Consider the following 22618-nt stretch of genomic DNA (forward strand, 5'->3'; position numbering starts at 1 on the left):
CAGGATACGAGTCCGGGGGCCCGGGGTTACAGGCCTCCACAGAGATGAGACCTGTGTTTGGCTCCACCGCCGATGAGTGTGCGGCCTGCAGGGCGGGGTCCACCCCTCCGTCCTTGGGCAACGCAACCTGCTCCGGATTTAGATCCGGGGCTGCTGCAGGGATGGTGTCCTAAGCATTGTCCGACAGCAGGTCTAGGTTGTGCTCGTCGTGACTGTCCGGTGCTCCTGGCACAGGGCCGAATCCGTCGAAGATCAAGTCTCCGCGAATATCCGGCGTGTAGTTCAAGTTTCCGAACCTGATCTGGTGTCCAGGGGCGTAGCTGTCGATCTGCTCCAGATGGCCAAGCAAATTAGCCCGCAGTGCGAAGCCGGCGAACACAAAGATCTGTCCGGGGACAAAAGTCTCACCCTGGATCGTGTCATTGACGATTTAAGACACCATCAAGCCTTGAAGTGATGACAAAGAGGAACTCTCAATGAAAGCACCAATGTCGGTGTCAAAACCGACGGATCTCGGGTAGGGGGTCCCGATCTGTGCGTCTGAGGCTGATGGTAACAGGAAGCAAGGGACACAATGTTTACCCAGGTTCGGGCCCTCTCGATGGAGGTAAAACCCTACTTCCTGCTTGATTAATATTGAAGATATGAAGTAGTACAAGAGTAGATCTACCACGAGATCTGAGAGGCTAAACCCTAAGAGCTAGCCTATGATGGTATGATTGTAATTGTGATCGGCCTTCTAAGGACCATCCTCTCCGGTTTATATAGACACCGGAGAGGGCTAGGGTTTACATGGAGTCGGTTACAAGGAAGGAAATACAATATCCGGATCGCCAAGCTTGTCTTCCACGCAAAGGAGAGTCCCACCTGGACACGGGCCGAAGTCTTGAGTCCTGTATCTCCACGCTTCGATAGTCCGGACAATGCATATAGTCCGGCTGTCGGATACCCCCTAATCCAGGACTCCCTCAATGACCATGGGTTGAACTTTGGGGCGACTGGCTCCATCACGTAGACGTCCATGAGCGCGCGTTTGCGCTCCCTCTTGGGGATATGGGTAGCGTATATCATGTACACCATTTTAACTTGGGGGGGGGCTTCTTCTGTCCCCCTGTGTTCGGTGGCCGGGACTCATTGTCATCGTCCTTGCTTTGCGACCCCTTCTCCTTGTGCTCCGCATTTAACTTGCCGGCCTGTTTGAAAACCCAACACCCTCTGTTGGTATGATTGGCTGGTTTATCAGGAGTGTCGTGGATTTGGCATGGACGATCGAGTATGTGGTCCAAACTGGACGGGCCCGGATTGTTTCTTTTGTATGGCTTCTTCCACTGACCGAACTTAGAGCCGCTGAATCTAGTGCTGACCGTTGTGTCTTCGCTGTTGATCACCATTGCTTTGACGGTTGTGTCTGTTGCGTCGGGACTTGTCGTTGCTGTTTCTGGCTTCAGAAGTGCCAGGTTCACTTGTATTGTTGTTGCTACGGGCTAGTCAGCTATCTTCGCCCGCACAGAAGCGGGTCGAGTGCCGTGAGGGCTGCCATGGACTTCGGCTTTTCTTGGCCGAGGTGTCGGGCGAGCCATTTGTCACAGATGCTGTGTTTAAAGGCCGGTAGGTCTTCGGCATCCGGACAATCGATGATCTGGTTCTTTTTAGTTAAGAACCTAGTCCAGAATTTCCTGGCTGACTCTCCGGGCTGTTGGACTATGTGACTTAAGTCATCGGCATCCGGAGGTCGGACATATGTACCTTGGAAGTTGTCGAGAAAGGCATCTTCCAAGTCCTCCGAGCTGCCAATGGAGTTTTCGGGCATACTGTTCAACCAGTGCCGAGCTGGTCCGTTGAGTTTTAGTGGGAGGTATTTGATGGCATGAAGATCATCACCGCGGGCCATATGAATATGGAGAAGAAAAATCCTGAAATCCATACCGCGGGGTCTGTTGTCCCATCATATGATTCGATGTTCATGGGTTTAAACCCTTCCAGGAATTCATGTTCCATTACTTCATTAGTGAAGCAAAGGGGGTGTGCGGCGCCTCTATATCGGGCCAAGTCGTGATGCAGCTTGGATGCAGTTCGTCTGTGATTTTTAGCCGGACGTGGTTATATTTTGTCACGCCCGGCCAGGTGGCCATCATCGCGCATCGGGGCACGCCCCCGCGATCCATAGATTGATTTGGTCTGGCCTGCTCTATTTTCCAGATCATGCCGTAGGTCATATGTATATCCCCGAGCTATTGTGTTTCTGTTTTTACAGTGAGGTAGTGCGGGATGGTGTTCGTCTTGAGTCGCCGCTTTTTCCCGGCCACGTGGTGGTCGGTCAGCCGCATTATGCGCTGGTAGGACGGGCTCCAACGCCTCGTCATTGAATTGGGGTAACAATTTGCACTTCGGGTAACTTTTGGTTGGGCACTCAAGGCCGTACTCTTCGGCTGCTAGGACATTAGTCCATCTATCGTTGAGCAAATCTTGATCAGCTTGAAGCTGCTACTGCTTCTTTATCAGGCTCCTTGCAGTGGCTATTAGCTGGCGCTTTAAGCGTTCCTGCTCAAGAGGTTCCTCAGGCACGATAAAATCCTCGTTGCTGAGGCTCACCTTGTCCTCGGAAAGCAGAAAGTAGTTACTGTCCTCCGATTCTTTGTTGATGGCCTGTACCTCAGGGCTGGCTTGCCCATCCTCCCTTTCTTCCTGTTCGGAAGTTGGCTCAACGGGGTCTTCGTTGTCTTCAGCATCGTCCGGAGTATTATTTTCTCCTGTGCCGGTATTGCCACTTTTTGCACGGCGTGGTTTAGAGCGGCGCCGCTGATGTCGGCGCTTGGGTTGTACTTCAGGAGGCTTATCTTCGACTGGTTCCTTTTCGTTATCGCTGTTGTTCCCTTTGGGTGTATCCACCATGTATACGTCATATGAGGAGGTGGTTATCCACCGCCCTGTACGCGGTGGTTGTTGTGCCTGCTCCTCTCCAGCATCGCCGTCCATACTGTCGATGTCTTCGGAGTCGTAATCGAGCATGACGGTTAAGTCTTTGATAGTGGCTATGAAGTGGGTGGTGGGTGGGAAGCGAAATTCTCCGTCATCAGCTTCCAATTCAAGCCGGATATAGTTTGGCTGACACTCCCCTGACAAGGAGAGGGCTTTTAATGAGTTTAGCACATCACCTAAAGGTGAGTGTCGGAAGATGTCCGCGGATCTGAACTCAACGATTGGCGCCTGATCAGGTTTGGTGGGCGTGGATGCACGCGGTTCGGAACCTATTGTCGGAGATGAATCCGAGGTTCCGGAGAAACAGGGCCCACTCAAGGTTGGATCTGTGTGCGGCTCTACCGTCGCTGAGTCTACGGCTTCTGTGGAGGGGTTGAGCTTCCCTTCCTCGGACGACGCAGTCCGCTCTGGATCTAGGGCCAGTGCAGTTACAGGAGCTATCTCCTGGGCACGGTCCGATGAAAGATTTAGGCCATGTCCATCGTGGCGGCAGGGAGCGGCTGTCATGGGCTCAAATCTGTCGAAGATCAAGTCTCTCCGGATGTCGGCAACATAATTCAAGCATCCAAACCCGACCTGATGGCCGAGGGCGTAGTTTTCGATCTTCTTTAGATGGCCAAGCGAGTTGGCCCGCAGTGCGAAGCCGACGAACACGAAGATCTGTCCGGGGAGAAAAACCTCCTCCTGGACTGCATTGTTGAGATGATTGATGGAGCCATCAAACCCTTTGGTGACGACGCAGCGGAACTCTCAATGAAAGCACCAATGTCGGTGTCAAAATCGGCGGATCTCAGGTAGGGGGTCCCAAACTGTGCGTCTAAGGCCGATGGTAACAGGAGACGGGGGACACGTGTTGGGTTCTACGGTAGGGTGCGTCGACTGCAAATTTAAAATTTCCTACACGAAGAACATCCAGGAACATGCTACGGGAGCTGGATCACAGATCGTTACCACTAGACGCGTAGTGCCGTGCAGCGGAAGAAGAGTTGGGGCAGCGCGTCCACGTGGATCGTCTCCTCCTTGTCCGATCTCCCTCAAACAGCCGGTCGTCTGATCCCACATACAAGTTCGCCGGAGCAGCGCAAGTGCACCGCCTCTAACGGTATCCGTGCGTGTAGGAGGAACACCGTGCGGCGGACTGCTAGGTCCGATCACACAGTCGGCGGTGAGTGGAGGTGGCTATTCGCAACACATGCAAAGCCCTAGCGATAGCGCCGAAGCGATCAACTGCATGAGTGTGCCGCACCTCCACTTTATATAGGCGCCCGTCGCAGGCTCAACACTTGGGCCTCCCATGGACCCTAAAGCCCAAAGTCTACTTGGTAACGTTCCTAGTCCAGTTCGGATCACATCCGACCAGTGTCCTGCAAACCGACCTCGCAGGTTCCTTCCCTTAAGCACGCAACCCCTTAGGTTCAAGTCGGCTTGGTCACAGTTCGGATCGCCTCTGACCTGCACAGTTGGTAGCAGCCTCTAGCAAGGCGTGCCAACCACCAAGCAGACTATGAAGCCGGTTAGGCGAACCTGTACAACCTGTCACACTTCTGTTCCCTTTGCCACACGATATATGTTGTCGAGCTCAAGGCGAGACTATCATCCTTGTGCTAGCCCAACCTCTTTCTCGTTCTAGTGATACCGACCACAATCCGGATTATCTCATAATCCTTGTCGCATGGCCATGCTTCTCTTGGTCGGATCACACGAGGGGCCCAGAGTATATCTCTCCTGATTGGAGGGGCAAATCCCATCTTGCTCGACCATGTCTCGTAGCATGGGACTGGACAAACCCAAAACCTACCTTTGTAACTACCCAGACACGGAGTAGCATTTGGTCGGCCCAAAGCAAGTCTGTCACCATCTCGAGTACATGCGTCAGCTCAGGTCTGAGGACATAGAACGTATGTTGTACTAGAGACTCACAGATGACATATCGCTGCATCTCATAGTTGGGTCTGTCCGACTCAGACCTTATCTTGACTCGGATCTAACTACGTCGAATCTGACCAGACCTTTCCAAGTCAATATTATCCGGTTAGCATACAATGCTCCATGGCTAGTGAGACCAAGCCATCGACCGTGTCATATGCTAGTCTAGTCGGCTGCGCGTCCACACATCCCTTTCGACTAGGGACCTTTTAGGACAGTCATCATACAATGCATAGTTCCACAAACAAGTCATGTACTTGCTGACACACATCATAGATATTGTCCAAGGACTGTCTTTATTCGTAAACACATAGGAAATATCATCATACATGATTGCCTCTAGGGCATATCTCCAACAGTCTCCCACTTGCACTAGAGTCAATCAAATAGTCATCGAATGCCCATAGCTCTAACGTGCCCCTCATGCTTGGGTTGTGGAAGCGGCTTAGTCAACGGATCTGCAACATTTGCATCCGTGTGAATCTTGCATAACTCTACATCACCATTCTTTATGATCTTTCGTATCAGGTGATATTTCCGATCTATGTGTCTGACCTTGTGGCGATTCCTCGGCTCCTTGGCTTGTGCGATGGCACCAGAATTATCACAATAAAGGTCCAACGGTTTCACCGAGGCTGGGAAAATACCAAGATCATCCAGAAAATGTTGGATCCAAACACCTTGCTTTGCAGCTTCACAAGCCGCAATGTATTCGGCTTCTGTGGTAGAATCGGCCACCATATCCTGCTTGGAACTCATATAGTGCACTACCCCTCCATTCAGGACGTACACGAATCCGGACTGTGATAGACAATCATCTTTGTCGGTTTAGAAACTAGCATTAGCGTAACCCCTTACGACGAGCTCTTCCTCACCTCCATAAACTAGGAACATCTCTTTAGTCCTTTTCAGGTACTTCAAAATAGTCTTTACCGCTGCCCAGTGACTCTCACCTGGGTTGGCCTGGTATCTACTTGTTAGGCTTATTGCAAAAGCAACATCAGGCCTTGTACATATCATGGCATACATGATGGATCTGATTGCTGAGGCATACAGAATCCTACTCATCCTGCTTCGCTCATCAGATGTCAAAGGACTCTCAGTCTCGCTTAACCTTATACCATGTGAGAGTGGCAAGAACCCTTTCTTCGCCTCACTCATGTTGAACCGCTTCAACACTTTATCTATGTATGTGCTCTGGCTTAAGCCGAGCAGCCTCCTCGATCTATCTCTATAGATCTTAATGCCTAAAATATACACTGCCTCACCAAGGTCTTTCATCAAAAACTTGCCATTCAATGATTCCTTAACCGAGTTCAACATCGAAACATCATTTTCGATCAGTAATATGCCATCCACATACAAGATCAAAAATACTATCGAGCTCCCACTTAACTTCTTGTATGAACAAGAGTCTTCTTCGCTTTTGATGAAACCAAGACCAGTGAAGACCTCATCAAAACGAATATTCCAGCTCTGAGATGCCTGTCTCAACCCATAAATGGATCTCTTGAGCTTGCATACCTTACTAGTGCTAGTCGGATCGACAAAACTCTCGGGTTGTATCATATACACGTCCTCGGTTAAATTTCCGTGAAGGAAAGCCGTTTTGACATCCATCTGCCATATCTCATAATCGAAATATGCAGCTATAGATAGTACGATCCTCACCGACTTGAGCATCGCTACCAGCGAGTAAGTCTCGCCGTAGTCAATTCCTTGAACTTGTCCATAACCCTTAGCGACAACCCGAGCTTTGTGGATCTGAACATTTCCATCCACATCGGTTTTCTTCTTAAAGACCCATTTGCAACCAATGGCCGTTACGCCAGGCGGCGGATCAACCAAGTCCTAGACTTGATTCTCATCCATGGACTTTAACTCAGATCTCATGGCCTCCAGCCATGCCTTGGAATCTGGGCTCACCATCGCTTCCGCATATGTGGCCGGCTCGTCGCTTTCTAGCAACAACACATCACGCACTTTGCACAATCTTTCCGATCTCCGTGGTTCCGGTGCCGCTTCCACTACGGGTTCCCTGACTGACTCCGGTATGATCTCATCACCAGCCGAGCCGCCCCCAAGTGGTCCTCGAATTTCTTCGAGTCGGACCGTCCTCCCACTGGCCTCCCGACTGAGAAACTCTTTCTCAAGGAAAAACCCGTTCCGAGCAACAAACACTTTGTGCTCTTCCCGGTTGTAGAAGCTATGTCCCAAGGTTTCCCTCGGATATCCCACGAATATGCATTTATCCGACTTGGGTGTAAGCTTGTCTGACATAAGTCGCTTGACAAATGCTTCACAACCCCAAATCTTTAGAAAAGACAAACTAGGACTCTTCCCGGTCCACATCTCATGTGGTGTCTTGTCTACGGATTTTGATGGTACCCTGTTAAGTGTGAAAGCTGCAGTTTCTAGAGCGTATCCCCAGAATGACAAGGGTAAATCCGATTTGCTCATCATTGACCAGACCTTGTCCAACAAGGTCCTATTCCTTCGTTCCCATACACCGTTTCTCTGTGGCGTACCCGGAGGTGTGAGCTGAGGTACTATACCTCGCCTTTTCAGATGCTCATCAAACTCTTGGCTCATGTACTCACCTCCACGATCAGATCGCAGAAGCTTTATAGTCTTGCCGAGCTGATTCTCAACCTTGTTCTGAAACTCTTTGAACTTTTCAAAAGTTTCCAACTTGTGCCTCATCAAATAGATATATCATATCTACTCAAGTCGTCGGTAAAAGTCACGAAGTACTGATAGCCACCTCTGGCGGTTGTGCTCATTGGACCACACACATCACTATGTATAAGTTCCAATAGCTCAGACGCCCTCTCACAACTTTTTGCAAAAGGAGACTTAGCCATCTTGCCCAGCAAGCATGATTCACATGTCTCGAACGACCCGAAGTCGGACGAAGTTAGGAGCCCATCATCACGGAGCTTCTTCATGCGTTTCAGACTAATGTGTCCAAGCCGGCAATGCCAGAAGTATGTCGGATTTATCTCATTAGGCTTATGCCACTTGACATTGACGTTATAAACCGGTTCCTGTTCTAGATTCAATATAAATAGCCCATCAACAATGGGTGCATAGCCGTGGAACATACCATTAAAAAATATCAAACAACCATTGTCCTTTAAATTGAATTCATAACCTTGACTCATCAAACATGAGGCAGAAATAATGTTCCGACTAAGTGCAGGAATGTAATAACAATTATTCAATTCCATAATGAATCCGGAAGGAAGCTGGAGCTGCATCATGCCGACCTCAAATGCAGCAACTCTTGCTTTGTTGCCGACCCTGATGTCAATCTCCCCTTGTGCCACACGCCTAGTTCTTACCAGCCCCTGCATCAAGTTGCAAATATGAACAACCGATCCGGTATCAAATACCCAAGAGCTACTAGGTATGTCAGCAAGGTAAATGTCTATAACATATGCAACAAGTGTACCTTTGCCTGAAGCAGCATTCCCGGCCTTCTTGCCATGCTCTGCAAGCCACTAGCTATAGTTCCTCTTCCAGTGACCGGTCTCCTTGCAGTGATAGCAAACGGTCTTCGAGTCCGGTCCAGACTTCGGCGCAGCGGTGGAGGTTACCGTCTCCGTGCCCTTTGCCTTAGCCTTTTTCTTGGACCAACTCTTCTTGAACTTAGTCGATTTCTGCACCATCAACACTTGATGCGTGCCTTTCTTAATATCCCGCTCTACCACTTTGAGCATCCCATGCAATTCAGTGAGCTTCTTATCCATGCCATGCATATGATAGTTCGAGATGAACGTCCCATAGCTGGGCAGAAGAGAACCCAGAACTGCATTTGTAGCAAGCTCATCCAAGAGCGGGAAGCCCAACCGATCCAAAGCTTGCACATATCCGATCATCTTGATTACATGTGGGCTCAGTGGATCACCTTCCTTCAGCTTGCAAGCCATCAAGGATCGCCAGACGTTGAACCTTTCGGTCCTAGCCTGTGTTTGAAACATGCTCTTGAGACTCTCGATCATATCGTAAGCCTCAACATTTTCGAAATGATGTTGCAAATCGGGCTCCATACAAGCCAGCATCAGACAACTGATCTCCGTTGATTCATCAATGGGTTTCTGGTAGGCATTCTTAGTTGTGGCATTAGCATTATCGGCAGGTTCCTCTGGAAGTGGATCCTCTAGAACATGTTCCTTTTTATCATGCTTGAGAACAATTCTCAGATTTCTATACCGGGTGGTAAAGTTTGTTCCATTCATTTTATCCTTTTCCAGAATTGATTTCAATGCAAAGTTGGGTTGAGCAGGTGGTGCCATTGATCTACAACAGAAAATTTGCAATCACTAAGCAATGCGTTTATGTAGAGTAATTCTAGCCTAAACAGAAAAACTCCCACTGAAGTAAGCATCCCTCCGCAAACTCTCAGTGATTCAGGATCCGACTAGCGCATGCGACTAGTGAGCTTTAGCATCACTGCTAGCCAACATACCTATCCGGTAAGCAACTCCTTGCTAATCGTATCTCTATACAATTCCTGTCGGCCGGGAAGGTATCTCATACCCCGGCTCCCAACCTTCTTTGCCAAAAGGCCCAAAACTGTTTTGATAGCCTTGTCAAGTTAACTGACGCAATGCATGTTCGTGTCCGACACAAACCCTTTAGTTCAAGGACACCCAACAGCACCCCAATTTTATGAGCCCACTACTAGACGTACTTGAGGTGCGAAGGTGCAACATCGGGGATGGCAATTCGCTTCAAATTCATGAGGGATCATTCTATCATTCTAACATGCATAGAAACAAAGAAGCATAACAATCACAAATAAACACATATTGTGTAATAGTATGACTCCATGGACATTCTTCTAGGTCGGCTCCGACTCCGATCACCATCTACGAAGTCCATCTTGTTTGTCACGCCGGGACGCCAAGCCACCAACCTGATCTCTATTATCCAACTACTACAACTAGTAATGTGTCGGCTTCTGGGAACAGGGGTTCCCAGACTTGCCTGCCTGCGGCCTGTGGCGTGCCTCGAGTGGTGTCCCAGTATGGCCCATCTTCATCAACGCAAGACTCAAGACCCACGCGAGGGGCCAAGCCTCACGGGGCGGACGACACGAGGCTTCTCCAGGAGCGGCCTCGCCAGGCAGGCTCGCGAGGAGGCGGAGAGATCAAGGCAGGGGTACCTCGTGAGGTGCTCATGGCGTAAGCCGTGATGATCGAGACCAGGCGGGTGCCATGCGGGCGCCGGCCCGCGCAGTGTCCTTGTTTCCTCTTTGGTGCAAAGGGGGCAAGCACATGCGTGGAGTACCGAAGCATCAGGAAAAGGTTGCCATTTCAGTGCAACGAGACCAGGACCTGCAGGGCGGTAGGATGGAGGTCACCGTGGAGCCCAAGACGGCATCATCGCCAGTGCCTTTGGCAGCCAAAGACCAACTTTAGTCAAGATAACTTATACTAGATGTTCCCCTTCAAAATGGCCGTTGTTGGCACCCTTCCCGCTCAATATTTGGGAAGAGGACCAGGGCCTCTATATATAGGGCTAGCCACCACAGTAAAGGGGGGGGGGGAGTTCTCATTAGATCGATAGGCGATCGAACTCATCCAAGCAGTTCATGGCACCAGCTCAAGAAAACCTCTCATGAGGTTGTTCGTCCTTTGTATTGTTCATCATCAGCCCCTGAGGAAATCCACCACACCACACACTAGAGTAGGGTATTACACCACAACGGTGGCCCGAACCAATATAAATCTCGTGTCTCTTGTGTTGTTCATCGTTTAGCTTAGATTCCCACGAGGCGATCAGATGCGGAGTGGTAGGGGGAAGATCTTCGCGCGCACCTCAGAGTTCGAACCTTAAGGGTCTGCCGGAACCCAACATTCGACATTTGGCACACCAGGTAGGGGTGCGCCGAAATCTTCCTTCTTTCGTCCTGCGCTCCGCCGCTTCACCGCCTCCATGTCCGGTGACCCGACGGCCAACTCCGACCGCTGGGCGGCATGGCATGCCCATGCCGTGTCGCCTGCCCAAGGTGACCTCAACCCTGCACCTTAGGCAGCCCGCGTCCCGCACAGTGCTGCGGGCCGCGGGTGACGCGGCCAAGCGTTGCCTGCCCTCACTCCGCGGAAGGTACGATCGGCAGCGAGGGCCTCAAGCCATCCTGCGGCCACGGCACCGCACACCCGACAGGAGCAGGCGAACATGAAGGCCGCGCTCACAGTGGCGCGAGAGCTGTTGCGGTGCTAACTGCAAGAAAGCATCCACGATGTGCTTCTGGAGCGCGTCGTCGAGCTCCTGGATGCCGCTGCTTCAGGGGCACCCCCGTTCTGCGTCCGTCTTCCACCCCAGGCCCCGGGAGGATCACGCTGCGGGTCAATCCGTGCCCACCCGTCCCCGGGCGCGCCTCATGGCTTCATCAACACCAGCCTGGCCATCAGAACCGGGCGGCAAGCTGCGCCGGCACCGCCCCTGGTAAGCAAGGGCATGCGCACCACTGCCTACGGCCCTAGCGGGCCGCCGCCCTACCGCCCCCAAGATGGAGCTCCCAGTCGAACTGCATGGCGCACGGAGCACTACGGCGAGGCCTTTGGGGTGGTGACCCCGGAGGCCTATGTGCCCCACATGGTGGATCGAGAGTACGCACTGGAAGAAGACCACAGCTCGTTCCTCGGGCCAAGATGGGAGGAAGAGGCGCCAGAAGCCAAGCTTTTTCAGTAGCCTCATGGAAGCCTTGACAGCTGTGCTGGCAGCAGCAGCTATCGGGTACCGCTAATTCCTCAGGAGCAAGCTTATGCTAACCATGGGTCGCAGGAAATTCAGGTCGCTACAGCGGGTGGCTGCCCCAGTGCAGCAGCCTCCCTCTCTTCAGGAAGGGGGGGGCACTGGGGGCAGCAGGAGAGGGGCCGGGAGCCGGGCTCCTCCCATGGCACGCGGAGCAAGGCGTTCTTCGGAGGTAGGCCCTATGCCGGGAAGGTGCCACAAGGCCTGCCCCCGGCAGAGGACCCGTGGTCGTCGGGGGAACCGCTGGCGTCCCCTTTTCCCCATTGGCGTTGTCCTGGTTTTCGGTCGCCATCAGTGGCGGTCAAGGGTGGCGCAAGGCGGGGCCCTCATCTGGCGATATGAAGCAAGGCCGGTACCTGTGAAGAAGGCCCTGTGCCTGTGAAGCTCGCCACCCGTGACACTCTCACGTAATAATGAGTTGGGGCTATACATGCCCCGGAGTCTCCGGAGAGCCGCCCTAGGGCCTCGGGGGCTCCCGCCCACGCCAAGTGGCAGCACTTAGCTCCGCACTGGTGAGAAGACGTTGAAGACTAGACTAGGTGTCGGACGCAGCCTTTTGCTTTTGCTTCCTTTTGTACAAACAAGCTTTCTTGTTTTGGATCTAAGGTGAAATTGAATTTGTGTTTGCGTATGTGGGGAGGGGTGTCGTGTCTTATTCGCGTGCTTTCTCGTACTCTGATTTCTGTTCAAGTTGGAATTCACACTAGCTGCCTCCCTCTCACGAGCCCCTCGGGAGTAGGGCAGGGCCCATCACGTGCGCCCGCCGTCCCGCGGCCGGCATTCGCTCTCGCCAGGCTCTCGCCGCGTGGCCAAGCGGGACCCTCATGAGGCCCTCGGATGGACGCTGCGAGCTTACTCGAGACCCGCCAAGGCAAAGGTAAAACCGCGACAACCAACTCATCACAGGAATCATAACATCATGCGGACGCCCATCTGGCACCAACCTCAACGGCGCATAGGCAACAATCTTTTTACATGAGGGGCTTCCCCTCCCAAAATGCTCTTACAACCTTCAGGGCCACGCCTGAGTCTCTTTCCGCGCAGGATAAACAGCAGGAGGGAGCGTGGGGTCAATCAGACATGTCACTCACCACATCCCACAGGGCGTCTCCAGAGGCATCGCTGGCACCACTGTAGCTGCCGTTGGCCTCCCCGTCGCCGTCGTTGGCACCGTCTTCTCCACCATTCACCACGTCTCCTTCGTCAGCGGCAATAATCACCCTGTCGTCATCAGAAGTGAAGGCCCGAACGAGTGCATCTACATTGTCCTCCACCCATCGCGCTAGGTCGCCTCGGACAGCCACAGGCACCAGGGCGATGGCAGCGTCAAAGTCGAAGAGGGGGTCGATGTTCTGGAGATAGCTGAAGACGCGGGAGAACGCCCGAGCGAGCAGGCCGCGGCTCCGTTCCTCCACTAGCTGGCGAGACCTCTCGGAGCGGTTCTCCAGTTGCGTCACTACATCAGTGAAGAATCGGAGATTGTCGGCGTAATTGATCACACGCGGCTCCTCGGCGGCTGCCTCGCAGATGTTGCTCAAGGCCGCATTGGCCCTTTCCCTGAGTGTACGGAGCATGGGGCCATGCATGTGCTCCAGCGTCTGCCGCTGGCGAATCTCATCCTCGTTCCTTCGTGCAATGGCTTCGGCATCATCGACCCCGTCGTTAAAGAAGGAGCAGCTCGGTGCGGGAGGAGGCCAGCTCAGCCTGCACCGCGCCTAGGGCAGCTGCACTGGCCTCAGCTCGTTGCGTGGTTTTGGTCAGCCTGGTCCTGAGAGCAGTAGTTCTGCCCGTGGCCTCGGCCTTGATCAGCTCCAGCCTCTCTTCATACTTGCGCTCAAGGCCGGCGCGAGCCTCCGCCACGCGACGGTCGATCTCCTCCTGGATCCGGGCCTCCTGCGCACCGATGTCGTCCTCAGCCTGGGTGACCTGGCGCTCCCTCGTCTCCAACCGTTCAAGATCGAGGTTGCGTTTGGCGGCCTCCAATGTTAGCGCTTCCTCGCGCCTCCGGAGCACCTCCTCTTCAGCGGGCGCCCCTTTCAGCAACGCAAGGGCAGCTCGGCGCAACTCCACTTGCTGCTCCAGAGAATTGCACCAGTCTTGGAGCTCCCACGTGCACTCCTCCGCAGCTTCACGTCGCCTATCTACCTCCTGAGCCTCCTCGATGGCCCGGGCGCAGGCCTCCCGACAGGCCGCCAGAGATGCCTCGGCCTTGGCGTTGTCGAGGTTACGCTGATGGCGCGTGAGACCAACAGTCGCCTTCAGCTTGTGCCGCTCCTCGATCAGCCGCAGGCCTTCAACCTCAAGACGCGCGTCCTCGCCTGCAAGCTCTGCACCAAGCTGGCTCATTGCCTCTGTCGCCCTCTAGCGGAACTCTCGTCAGACAGCGTTGCGCTCCCGCGCACGCTTAAGCACGTCGTCAACGTCATCCGCCGCCACCGACACTGGCGGAGGACCCTTGAGAGGTTCGCCCCTTCTCGGCAGGGGGCTGGGGGCTGGCGCCCCCATGATCACCGGGCGGGCCCCGCAAGGGACCCAGCCAGGCGCCGATTCACCTCCCGATGAAGAACAAAAGATCGACCTCAACCACTCGCCACCTATAATCAGCGGAGGAGACCGGGGCTAGTTGGTTGAGTCTAGGGAGAGCTCGCGAAGGAGGGGCGATACGCCCGCAGGTTCAAGGCGCACCGCAGGCCGACCTACCTCTCCAGCCGAGCTCGCGCCGAGGGTGGCACAAAGACTTGGGGCGATCAAGACCGGCGGTGGAGGAGAATCCTGAGGAAGCGGCTCCTCGGCTGGCTCCGCGGGCTCGGCAAGGGGGATCCTGAAAGTCCACGGTCAGCAAAGGGAAGGGCAAACAAGGAACAATAAGAAGGAGGGACTCACTCGTCCACAGCGAAGTACTTCCTGTGCTTCAATGGGCGGCACGCGCGATCATCACCACCGGAAGCCTCCTTCCTCTTGCGAAGGGCCCCGAAATCTATGCGGAACCGGCCCAAGCTCGCAACGTGAGGGCCAGAGAGCGGCATAGGAGCCGGCGCATCATGGCAGCCTACATCAAGGGCACCAGCCTGAGGGGAGCGATCAGGTGCCACCCCTTGGTGGCCTACCGAGGCCTCTAGGGCTTCGGCCTCGGGAGCCGCAAGTCGCGCCCCCTCATCAGCCACCACCTCGAGGGGGGCTCCGTAAGCTCCGGAGGATGACGCCCCGGGAGTCCCGCGTGACATTAGCACCTCGACATCAGGCCCCCCAGCTCCTGCCAATGCTTGCCTCCCTGCAACGACTCTTGAGGCAAGGTCGGCGCGAGCGACTGGGGGAAGGACTGTAGCAACTGGATTCTTGCGGGGCCCCGCGTGGCCAGCCAGGCACACCCCCCATTCGTCGAAGCGGGGCATCTGCCTCACGAACTTGACCCTGTTTGTGCAAAGGTACAACAGGGCGCCTCCATGACGGACGCTGCCGGGAGAGGGGTCGCCAGTCAGAACCTGCAGCACCTTCTTCAGCGTCTTGGGTGCAAGATCCCCTTCCTGGAGCCTCATACGGTCCTGACTACCGGAGAAAGCCCACACTGGGCGGGAATGGCGCTAGAGTGGAGCGATGCAGCGTTGGAGGAACTCCTTCACCACCTGGGGTGCCGTCACCCCGAGCTTCCTCAGCCTGTCGAAGCGATGCCAGGCGAAAGCAAGCTGGGGGCTCGTAAGCTCCTCATGACCCAACCAGGATTGGGGATAGCAGGCAATGTAAGGTGCGCGAGCAGGGGGCTGGGCACCCCAACGTCCACATACAGCCAACGCTCCCGAAACCTGCTCGTAGAAGGTGGGAGGCCAAAGTCGATCCCCAAGGCGGCCGTCTCTGGCACGTCCTGGAAGCTCACGCATCCCGAACATTGGGAAGGGTCAGACAAGCGCAAAGACAAGAAGTGGCGCAGAAGGGCAATAGAAGGAGGAATCCCCACCATGGCCTCATAGACGAAGGCGAAGACAGCAAGCAGAGTAATGGATTGGGGGCCAAGATGCATCATGTGGATCTGCTAATGGGAAAGCAATGCATTGAAGAAAGCGGAAAAGGGGGGAACCAGGCCCGCCCACAAGGCGTCGGCAAAGAATCGGACCTCCATGACGATCCTGTCGAAGGAGGCATGGGACGCGGGCCAGACCATCATCTTCCCGCACTCATTGAAGCTGGAGGTGAGCGTGGATCAGACCTTCTCCAAGGCTTCCAGATTGAGTATGAGTGACTTGTCGATGGCGGGAGCAGCCGCCGGAGGCGCGCTGGACGAAGGCGCAAGTTTCTTCCCCTTCTCCTTTTTTGTTGGCACCATGGCAATGGAAAGGGGGAAGAACTCAAGATGGATTGGAGGCGGAAGCAGAGGCTCGAGGAGGAAAAGGGAACAAGAAGCATGCTGGCAGCAAAGGGAGAATAACTATGTACAAGCCTCGTAGCCGCCTAGCCAAGCGCGTAATTAGGGAGCATGGGGAAGTGGAAACGCCCACGTCCAATCAACCGCCGTGTGGCGCCCAAGGCCGCAGGCTAATGGGGCCCGTGGCGCTCCGCACTTGCCCCTTCGCTTCTCTGCTAACCCAAGTCCGAGCGCGCCTTGGGCCCGGGGGCTACTATCGGTGTTCTGGGAACAGGGGTCCCCAGACTTGCCTGCCTGTGGCGTGGCTCGAGTGGTGGACCAGTACGGCCCATCTTCATCAATGCAAGATTCATGACCCTCGCGAGGGGCCAAGTCTCGTGGGGCGTACGACACGAGGCTTCTCCAGGAGCGGCCTCGCAAGGCAGGCTCGCGAGGAGGCAGATAGATCAAGGCAGGGGTACCTCGCGAGGTGCTCATGACGTAAGCCGTGACGATCGAGACCAGGCGAGCGCCATGCAGGCGCCAGCCCGCGCAGTGTCCTTGGTTCCTTTTTGGTGCAAAGGGGGCAAGCACAGGCGTGGAGTACCAAGGCATCAGGCAAAGGTTTCCATTTCAGTGCAACGAGACCAGGACCTGCAGGGCGGCAGGATGGAGGTCACCGTGGAGCCCAAGACGGCGTCATCGCTAGTGCCTTTGGCAGCCAAAGACCAACTTTAGTCAGGATAACTTGTACTAGATGTTCCCCTTCAAAATGGTCGTTGTTGGCGCCTTTCCCACTCAATATTTGGGAAGAGGACCAGGGCCTCTATATATATGGCTAGCCACCATAGTAAAGGGGGGGGGAGTTCTCATTAGATCGATAGGCGATCGAACTGATCCAAGTAGTTCATCGCACCAGCTCAAGAACACCTCTCGCGAGGCTGTTCGTGCTTTGTACTATTCATCATCAGCCCCTGAGGCAATCCACCACACCACACACTGGAGTAGGTATTACACCACAACGGTGGCCCGAACCAGTATAAATCTCGTGTCTCTTGTGTTGTTCATCGTGTAGCTTAGATTCCTATGAGGCGATCAGACGCAGAGTGGTAGGGGGAAGATCTTCGCGCGCACCCCAGAGTTCGAACCTTAAGGGTCTGCCAGAACCCAACATCCGACATAATGAATTTTACATAGAGTCACAAGTTGACATGCATGTCGTTAAACAATATAATGACAGCACTTTGGCTCCTGCCGGCTGACAAACATGACACGCAGGCCACATATAAATTACACAGATGCATCACATACACATGAGCCAACTATTCACATCAAACCTGCAAAACAAAGTTATGCATAGAATCGCATTCTACCGGTTTGTGTGTCAGGTACGAAATACACGGCGCTACGCACACGGTGGTCCCAATTGATGTTAACCCCGATGGTGGATACCGACTGGTAGGGGTAGGTTGTGTCACGACCTCATCAATCCCAATTGACAGAAAACATAGCCTCAACGATCCCCATGTGCAGTTGATCACATCAACCGTGCACATAGCCGATCTCATAAACAACAACAGATCTCATCTGCTGCCTCCACATATCTAATATGCATACGATCTGAATCCAAATCCTATAGAAGAGGCTCTGATACCACTGTTGGGTTCTATGGTAGGGTGTGTCGGCTGCAAATTTAAAATTTCCTACGCGCAGAACATCCAGGAACATGCTACGGGAGATGGATCACAGATCGTTATCACTAGATGCGCAGTGCCGTGCAGCGGAAGAAGAGTTGGGGCAGCGCGTCCACGTGGATCGTCTCCTCCTCGTCCGATCTCCCTCGAACAGTCGGTCATCTGATCCCATGTACAAGTTCGCCGGAGCGGTGCAAGTGCATCGCCTCTAACGGTATCCGCGCGTGCAGGAGGAACACCGTGCGGTGGACTGCTAGGTCCGATCACATAGTCGGCAGTGAGTGGAGGTGGCTATTCGCAACACATGCAAAGCCCTAACGACAGCGCCAAAGCGATCAACTGCATGAGTGTGCCACACCTCCACTTTATATAGGCGTCTGTCGCAGGCTCAACACTTGGGCCTCGCACGGACCCTAAAGCCCAAAGTCTACTCGGCCACGTTCCTAGTCCAGTTCGAATCACATCCGACCAGTGTCCTATGAACCGACCTCGCAGGTTCCTTCCATTAAGCGCGCGACCCCTTAGGTTCAAGTCGGCTTGGTCACAATTCGGATCACCTCCGACCTGCATGATTGGTAGCGGCCTCTAGCAAGGTGTGCCGGCCACCAAGCAGACTATGAAGCCGGTTAGGCGAACCTGTACAACATGTCACACTTCTGTTCCCTTTGCCACACGATATATGTTATCGAGCTCAAGGCGAGACTGTCATCCTTGTGCTAGCCCGGCCTCTTTCTCGTTCCAGTGATACCGACCACAATCCTGATTATCTCATAATCCTTGTCGCATGGCCATGCTTCTCTTGGTCGGATCACACGAGGGGCCCGGAGTATATCTCTCCTGATTGGAGGGGCAAACCCCATCTTGCTCGACCATGTCTCGCAGCATGGGACTGGACAAACCCGAAACCTACCTTTGTAACTACCCAGTCACGGAGTAGCATTTGGTCGGCCCAAAGCAAGTCTGTCACCATCTCGAGTACATGCGTCAGCTTAGGTCTTAGGACATAGAACGTATGTTGTACTAGAGACTCACAGATGACATATCGCTGCGTCTCATAGTTGGGTCTGTCCGACTCGGACCTTATCTCGACTCGGATCCGACTACGTCGAATCCGACCATACCTTTCCAAGTCCATATTATCCGGTTAGCATCCAATGCTCCATGGCTAGTAAGACCAAGCCATCGACCGTGTCATATGCTAGTCTACTCGGCTGCACGTCCACACAGCCCTTTCGACTAGGGACCTTTTAGGACAGTCATCATACAATGCATAGTCCCACAAACAAGTCACGTACTTGCTGATACACATCATTGATAATGTCCAAGGACTATCTTTATGTTGGGGAACGTTGCAGAAAATAAAAAATTTCTACGCTTCACCAAGATCAATCTATGGAGTCATCTAGCAACGAGAGAGAGGAGTGCATCTACATACCCTTGTAGATCGCGAGCGGAAGCGTTCAAGAGAACGGGGTTGAGGGAGTCGTACTCGTCGTGATCCAAATCACCGGAGATCCTAGCGCTGAACGGACGGCACCTCCGTGTTCAACACACGTACGGTTGGGAAGACGTCTCATCCTTCTTGATCCAGCAAGGGGGAGGGAGAGGTTGATGGAGATCCAGCAGCACAACGGCGTGGTGGTGGAAGTAGCAGTGATCTCGGCAGGGCTTCGGCAAGCTCAGCGAGAGGGAGAGGTGGTGCAGAGGGAGAGGGAGGCGCCAGGAGCAGGGGTGCGCAGCCCTCCCTCCCCCCTCTTTATATAGGGGCCCTGGGGGGGCGCCGCCCCCCTCGAGATTGGATCTCAAGGGGGGCAGCGGCCAAGGGGGTGGCTTGCCCCCCAAGCCAAGTGGGGCGCCCCCACCCCTAGGGTTTCCAACCCTAGGCGCAGGGGAGGCCCAAGGGGGGCGCACCAGCCCACCAGGGGCTGGTTCCCTTCCCCACTTCAGCCCATGGGGCCCTCCGGGATAGGTGGCCCCACCCGGTGGACCCCCGGGACCCTTCCGGTGGTCCCGGTACAATACCGGTGACCCCTGAAACTTTCCCGATGGCCGAAATTGGACTTCCTATATACAATTCTTTAGCTTCGAACCATTCCGGAACTCCTCGTGACGTTCGGGATCTCATTCGGGACTCGGAACAACTTTCAGGTTACCGCATACTAATATCTCTACAACCCAAGCATCACCGAACCTTAAGTGTGTAGACCCTACGGGTTCGGGAGACATGCAGACATGACCGAGACGACTCTCCGGTCAATAACCAACAGTGGGATCAGGATACCCATGTTGGCTTCCACATGCTCCTGGATGATCTCATCGGATGAACCACGATGTCGAGGATTCAAGTAATCCCGTATACAATTCCCTTTGTCAATCGGTACGTTACTTGCCCGAGATTCGATCGTCGGTATCCCAATACCTCGTTCAATCTCGTTACCGGCAAGTCACTTTACTCGTACCGTCCATGATCCCGTGACCAAACACTTGGTCACATTGAGCTCATTATGATGATGCATTACCGAGTGGGCTCAGAGATACCTCTCCGTCATACGAAGTGACAAATCCCAGTCTCGATCCGTGTCAACCGAACAGATACTTTCGGGGATACCTGTAGTATACATTTATAGTCACCCAGTTATGTTGTGACGTTTGGTACACCCAAAGCACTCCTACGGTATCCGGGAGTTACACAATCTCATGGTCTAAGGAAATGATACTTGACATTGGAAAAGCTCTAGCAAACGAACTACACGATCTTGTGCTATGCTTAGTATTGGGTCTTGTCCATCACATCATTCTCCTAATGATGTGATCCCGTTATCAACGACATCCAATGTCCATAGTCAGGAAACCATGACTATCTGTTGATCAACGAGCTAGTCAACTAGAGGCTTACTAGGGACATGTTGTGGTCTATTTATTCACACATGTATTACGATTTCCGGACAACACAATTATAGCATGAATAATAGACAATTATCATGAACAAGGAAATATAATAATAATCATTTTAATATTGCCTCTAGGGCATATTTCCAACAGTCTCCCACTTGCACTAGAGTCAATAATCTAGTTACATTGTGATGAATCAAACACCCATAGAGTTCTGGTGTTGATCATGTTTTGCTCGCGGAAGAGGTTTAGTCAACGGATCTGCGACATTCAGATCCGGATGCACTTTGCAAATATCTAAGTCTCCATCTTGAACATTTTCACAAATGGAGTTGAAGCGATGCTTGATGTGCATGGTCTTCTTGTGAAACCTGGGCTCCTTGGCAAGGGCAATAGCTCCAGTGTTGTCACAAAAGAGGGTGATTGGCCCCGACGCATTGGGTATGACTCCTAGGTCGGTGATGAACTCCTTCATCAAGATTGCTACATGCGCTGCCTCCGAGGCTGCCATGTACTCCGCTTGACATGTAGATCCCGCCATGACGCTCTACTTGCAACTGCACTAGCTTACTGCCCCTCCATTCAAAATATACATGTATCCGGTTTGTGACTTAGAGTCATCCAGATCTGTGTCGAAGCTAGCGTCGACGTAACCCTTTACGACGAGCCCTTCGTCACCTCCATAAACGAGAAACATATCCTTAGTCCTTTTCAGGTACTTCAGGATATTCTTGACCGTTGTCCAGTGTTCCATGCCGGGATTACTTTGGTACCTTCCTACCAAACTTACGGCAAGGTTTACATCAGGTCTGGTACACAGCATGGCATACATGATAGACCCTATGGCTGAGGCATAGGGGACGACACTCATCTTTTCTCTATCTTCTGCCGTGGTCGGACATTGAGCCGAGCTCAATTTCACACCTTGAAACACAGGCAAGAACCCCTTCTTGGACTGATCCATATTGAAGTTCTTCAATATCTTATCAAGGTATGTGCTTTGTGAAAGACCTATGGGGCGTCTCGATCTATCTCTATAGATCTTGATGCCTAACATGTAAGCAGCTTCTCCAAGGTCCTTCATTGAAAAACACTTATTCAAGTAGGCCTTAATGCTGTCCAAAAGTTCTATATCATTTCCCATCAAAAGTATGTCATCCACATATAATATGAGAAATGCTACAGAGCTCCCACTCACTTTCTTGTAAACGCAGGCTTCTCCATAAGTCTGCATAAACCCAAACACTTTGATCATCTCATCAAAGCGAATGTTCCTACTCCGAGATGCTTGCACTAGCCCATAGATGGATCGCTGGAGCTTGCATACCTTGTTAGCATTCTCAGGATCGACAAAACCTTCTGGCTGCATCATATACAGTTCTTCCTTAAGATAGCCGTTAAGGAATGCCGTTTTGACGTCCATTTGCCATATCTCATAATCATAGTATGCGGTAATTGCTAACATGATTCGGACGGACTTCAGCTTCGCTACGGGAGAGAAAGTCTCATCGTAGTCAACCCCTTGAATTTGCCGATAACCCTTAGCGACAAGTCGAGCTTTATAGATGGTAACATTACCATCCGCGTCCGTCTTCTTCTTAAAGATCCATTTATTTTCTATCGCTCGCCGATCATCGGGCAAGTCTGTCAAAGTCCATACTTTGTTTTCATACATGGATCCTAAGTCGGATTGCATGGCTTCAAGCCATTTGTTGGAATCTGGGCCCGCCATCGCTTCTTCATAGTTCGAAGGTTCACCATTGTCTAACAACATTGTCGGTGTCAAAACCGGCGGATCTTGGGTAGGGGGTCCCGAACTGTGCGTCTAGGCGGATGGTAACAGGAGACAAGGGACACGATGTTTTACCCAGGTTCGGGCCCTCTTGATGGAGGTAAAACCCTACGTCCTGCTTGATTGATATTGATATTGTGGATGTTTACAAGAGTGGATCTACCACGAGATCAAGGAGGCTAAACCCTAGAAGCTAGCCTATGGTATGATTGTAATGGTTGTTGTTGTTGTGTC

Source organism: Triticum aestivum, chromosome 7B (assembly GCF_018294505.1).
Source record: "Triticum aestivum cultivar Chinese Spring chromosome 7B, IWGSC CS RefSeq v2.1, whole genome shotgun sequence".
Lineage (NCBI taxonomy): Eukaryota > Viridiplantae > Streptophyta > Magnoliopsida > Poales > Poaceae > Triticum > Triticum aestivum.